Source organism: Lathyrus oleraceus, chromosome 5, assembly GCF_024323335.1.
Source record: "Lathyrus oleraceus cultivar Zhongwan6 chromosome 5, CAAS_Psat_ZW6_1.0, whole genome shotgun sequence".
NCBI classification, from domain to species: Eukaryota; Viridiplantae; Streptophyta; class Magnoliopsida; order Fabales; family Fabaceae; genus Lathyrus; species Lathyrus oleraceus.
Window position 1 is genome coordinate 55,384,574 of NC_066583.1, and position 6,000 is coordinate 55,390,573.

Genomic DNA, 6,000 nt, shown 5'->3' on the forward strand with positions numbered 1-6,000 from the left:
CATTTTAGATCTAGTTTTCATCTCACATCAAAATTTTTCTCTCAACCAAAACTTGCAATTTCTTCACATAACCTTGCATTTTTCTTCTATATTCTAAATCATTGAGTGGAGTAGATGGAGAATCAAGCCTTGGATCATTGATTTTGGTCAGAATTCATGCATAATTCAAGCAAGAACTCAAGAATGGAAGTTGATTGATAAGCTAAATCTACACGGTTTCAAGCTTCAATTCCTTCACCAAACTTTATTTCAAGTATTCTGGAGTTGATTTAGATCATTCAAGGCCTTGGATCGTGCATTTCAAGAAGCTGCTCTTCAAGAGGTTAATTTTTCGAACTTCATAATTCTCAAATCCATGCACATGTTCATGTAGATCTTCCATGCTGAGTTTACTGATGCTTTTAGAATTGAAAATGATGCATTATAGAGTAAGATATGCTTGATTAAAGTTTATTGCACAAAAATGTTTTTCATCGATTCTCTTTAATCATGATGAATTGGACTAAAATAATGGTTGATCTGAATTCCTGGTTGGAAGAGCGTTCTAATGATGTAAGAGTTTCAAATTTTTGGATTTTTTTTTGAGCTTGCTACTGTTCATCATCGTCTTCGCGAGGAAGACGATGTAGCGTCCGCCTAGCGTCCGTCTTTGCGTCCGTCTGTTTCTGGCACATGGCGCTAGGGTTCTTGATGAAGAGCATGCGCCAGAACGCGTTTGATCCATGATCCTCACTTCGATTCCATGCTGTGATGTTTTTTGGTATTTTTCATTCAGCGCGCTTCATTTAAAATGCAACATGGCTCGATTCCTGGTGGCTGAGTTTTTTGTAAATTTATTTCTCATGCTTCCTTTTCCCTCCAAATTACATGTTCATGATTCATTTGATTTCAAATTTTTTGCCAACTTCCAAAATCCATAATAAATTGAAAAATGCTCCAAATAATTCCTGGTTTTTTGCCACTTGATCCTTAGAATGTCTAGAATTTTATGATGTTAATTTCTGAAGTTGTGCATGGCTGGATTTTGAATTGTGTTAGAATATGTGAACATGTGTACATTTGTGACCTTGCTCTATTCATCTTATCATGAAATGCTTGAGATTGATCCAAATGCCATGAAATTTTGCATGATTGTTCCTAACATGTTGATGGATGTTTGAGGCTTGGTTTGGTATTTTTCTCATTTGCCATTTCTGTTTTATACACATGTTTGCATGGTGTGACAATTTGTGTCACACATTTGGTTGATCAACTTGTGCAATTTCATTTCCATATCAAATGACTTCTGTTGATTCTGATTTTTTATATGATGATTTTATTGGATGTGTTGAATGCTCATGAATTTTTCCAGAATTATTTGAATCATTTCTATTTTGATTTGGAATTTTCGTTCTCAATGTCCAAATGTGTGCTTTGAAATTATCTTTGACTTCTCTTGCACATGAACTAAAGTTGCTTAATGATTTTTATTTGGTCCTTTTTAGGACATATTCATATGTGTTTGAAGTTGCATTGTGTTGAATATTAGCCCCTGTTTTGAATTTTTTCTTCACCTTTGACCCTAGGCCTTGACCTAGTGGTTTGTACTTACATGTGAGCTTTGAATTTCAGGACCAAGCACCCAAATTCCATGGTTGATGTTGCTTCATCATTTGAATGTTGATATTTGCTATTGATTGCTAACATTTGGTTGTTTTGTAGGTTGATGATAGTTCACTTGAGTTTGCCTTATGGCTTACATATTGTACATTGGGATTGTCTGTTTGTTGTTGACTGTTGTCTGTTTGTCTGAATACTGTACTGATTTGTTTAGTTGTTTACACAGGTACCTAAGTTACTTTAAGTTCATTTGAACTTTGCTTTGCTTGTGGTTGGCATACCACTTAGGTATAACCCTTATTCTTCATGTAGTCTGGAAGACCTGCTGTTATTGGCAGGCACCTGTCTGAAGCCCTCCTTAAGAGGCCATGTCTTTGTTTGTTTAATTTTGTGCCAAGCAGGTTAAGTCCTCTTAAAGAGGCAATTGGCAGATATAAGGGATGTGCAATCCATCCCCTGCTATTCAGTTGTGTCTTTCATCTTGCTCACATCATGTGTTGATGCAATTTGAATAAAAACCCAAAATATTGTATATAAAGTCAGTCATTGTGGAGTAGAGTTCCTCATTTTGGACTCCCACACATTCTTTGATTCAAGCTCTCCCAGGCCAGGGATAAGAGCTATGAGGCATAACCCTCATCTCCATTTCATCTGCTCACCCTAACTCTCAATGTTAGAGGTTAAGAGCCTGACTACCCATTCCAGTATTTGGCTTGTTTGTCAAGGTTGATATGACCCCTTGACCAAAGCCAAACCTTGCTTGAGCCTATTGATTGTGTATAGTGTGTGATAATTGACTGTTTGTTTGCTTATTTGTCCATCTGTGCATAATTGTGTGTGTGTGCCTTTGTGCATTGTTCTCATCTTTGAGTATTAGTTGTACATCATTTCATGATCATTGTTCATACTTTGTGACATTTTGTTTTGTCCATTGAGGAATCAATTGTAAGTCCAGATATTGGCATTTGTTTCCTGTGATCTGGTAGGGGTTGGAACTAAGACCATTGATTGGCATTCCATTTCCTAGGAGTCGAGTGTAAGACCATTTATTGGCAACTTGTTTCCTCTTGCTTATTGCATTTATTTTCTTTGCTTTGTGAGGGTAGTGTAAGTCCATTGATTGACATCTGGTTTCCATCTTTGTTTTGTGGAGGTGGACCTAAGACCATTGATTGGCACTCCATTTCCTATTTTATTTTGTCTTGTGAGGAGTCAGATGTAAGACCATTGATTGGCTATCTGTCTCCTGTGATCATTTTTTGTGTGGAGTCAGGTATAAGACCATTGATTGGCAACTTGTTTCCTATTTTGTTTCTTGTTGTGGAGTTGGTATAAGACCATTTATTGGCCATCCATTTCCAGCTTTTGTTCTCTTTGAACCTTGCTTGTTTGCTTTGCTTATTGCCTATTCCAAAGGAATCACTTGGATCATCTACATATGATCTCAAGAGGTGAACTCCTAAGAAGTTTTACTCCTCATCCCCACCCTTTTGTTCTTTAAACCTCCATTTGCATGTAACTTAAACCAGAAACTTTGTGCAAACATTCTCACCTGTTTTCAAAACCAGAAACCTAGGCATTAAGCCTTTGATTTTCAAACTTCATTTTCACAATACTTCTTCTGAATTGAATTCTAATCATACTTTGACTTCATTTTGTGAATAAATCCTAATTGGTTAATTTCACTCATTCAATTGTTTTGTGGCTTTGTCCATTCTTTAATCAAGTTTTCATACGTTAGCCATAGATCTCAATTATCTTAGTGGTTGATGTAAATCTCATCTTTTGTCCTTAGTGATTGAATTGTAAGAATTCCTTGCTTATTATAGGGCATGGTCCCTCATTAGCAAGTTGAAGCTGTTCTCACATGGTGGACTTGTGGTTGTATAGGTTGAGTTTTCTCCCATGGATAATGAAAGACCCTAGGGCTTTTGTTTTAAAATCAATTCACCCATATTTTGGAAATATTTTAGCCGAACTACGAGGTTTTGATCCTGTAAAGGTACGTAGGCAATGGATCTTTCCATCCAAACACAAAAATAATAAAATTTTGTATATTCTTCTCTCATCCTCCCAATCAATGTTTGCACAATAAATATTTTCATAAACAATATCTTTTGCAACAATTTGTGAAAAGGGTCCCTAGGAGTACCTAGGATGCATTGGGTGCCTAACACCTTCCCTTTGCATAATTACCCCCTTACCCAGATCTCTGACCTTTTATTCGTTTTCTATGCGTAAAACTTCTTAGGCTTTTGTTCGCTTTTTAGCCATTCCTTTGGATAAATAAAAGTGCGGTGGCGACTCTATCCTTGTATACTTTGCTTTTGATTTAGCCAATAAATCATAAAGTAACGAATACACCGCTACAGAAAAGTGGCGACTCTGCTGGGGATAAGTTGATACTTCCTAGTGGGTTTGCCTACTTTTCACAATTGTTGTGATATATTGTTTATGACATATTTTTGTACAATTTGGGATTACTGTATTGTTTGTAATGATTGATTTGCTTGATATATCAATTGCTTGCTTGCTTGGTGATCTCTGTGAGATGAGTTCTATACCCGAACTCGAGTGCACCCTATGATAGGAGAATGGCATAGTCTCGTCGACTTGTGTGGAGTTATTCCTTAGCAAGTTGACTTGTGAGTCCATTCACTTGGTGGAGGTCATGTTGGATTAATAATGTCACACAAGTTATTTGTGGTTAGGCATTATTCTTTCAACATGTGTCGTAGAAGCCAAGGACCTTAGTTTACCAAGCCCATCTTGGCCTATTTTTAGGACGTAGTGCGGAGGTCGTTCAGATGTAAGATCTGATGCGATTGTTACGCAATACTACACTCATAAGAGTCTCTCTTGAGAATATTTTTGGAATATGAGTATTCGTTCCTCCGATAATATTCGAAAGATGGGATGATGACTATGGGAACCTCTGGTAGAACATGTTCGGCAGGTTTAAACCATAGTACACTCCCTTTGGGTGGTTCTTAACCGAGACTCCATGCTCGTGACTCACAACAAACCCGTGATTCATGGTTGATCCGTTCACACTTCCTTAATATCAATGGAACTTGGGTGTCGATAAGGTGTAAACCATAATTCACCAAAATGGATGATTGATATTAAGGATGGTTGAATCGTTCGTATATCGTTAATATCAATGGAACTTGGGTGTTGATAAGGTGTAAACCATAATCCACCAAAATAGATGATTGATATTAAGGATAATATGAACCATCCCATGACCTTTGTCTGGTGTGCTTTGCTTGATCCTTGAGTGTGATTGTTGCATTCATGCATTCATGCATTCATCTGCATCCATCATCAGATAAAAAGAAAATTTTCAAGGAACTTAAGGGGTTTATTTGCAAAAAGTTTCAGATATGGAAAGACAAAAAAGGCATACAAAGAAGTACAGCTTTAGACAACCCGATCTGAAAGAGTTAAGGAATCTGACATCTTATGTATTAGATCCCTTGGGTTTCAAAGCTCGTTATGGGAAGCTTCTGCCTCTGCTGACTACTCAGGTTGATGAAGGGTTGATGAGTACTTTGGCGCAGTTCTATGATCCGCTGTATCACTGCTTCTCTTTTCCAGACTTTCAACTATTGCCTACCCTTGAGGAGTATGCTCATCTTGTGGGTATTCCGATTCTGGATCAGGTGCCGCTCAGTGGCTTGGAGAGTATTCCTACTTCTCAAGAGATAGCTGACATGTTGCATATAGATGAATCCTTGGTTAAAGCTCATATGACATCCAAAGGTGGAATTCAAGGTCTCCCTTCTGAGTTCCTCATCGCTCAAGCTACCGTTTATGGGAAGGCCATGAGTGAGGATGCCTTTGAAGCCATATTTGTGCTTCTCATCTATGGATTGGTATTGTTCCCCAACATCGACAAATTTGTGGATGTGAACGCCATTAGGATCTTCTCTGTTCTTAATCCCATTCCGACTCTGTTGGGTGATGCCTATGTCTCTTTGCATCTGAGGAATGCAAAGGGTGGTGGCACTATTGTGTGCTGTTTGCCTCTGTTGTATAAGTGGTTTATTTCTCACTTACCTCAGACGGTTGCTTTCAAGGAGAACAAGTGATGTCTACGGTGGTCCACGAGACTCATGTCTCTCACTAATGATGATATCTCTTGGTATGATCATGCATATGATGGTGTCCAGATCATTGATTCTTGTGGTGAATTCTCCAATGTGCCTCTTCTTGGTACATGTGGTGGAATTAGCTACAACCCCGTGTTAGCACGACGTCAGTTTGGGTTCCCCCTAAAGGATAAACCTAATAAAATTCTGTTAGAAGGTGTGTTCTTTCAGGAGGGTAAAGATCCCCAAGGCCTGAAAGTCAGGATGATCCGCGCTTGGCACAAGATTCACAAGAAGGGTAGAAGTG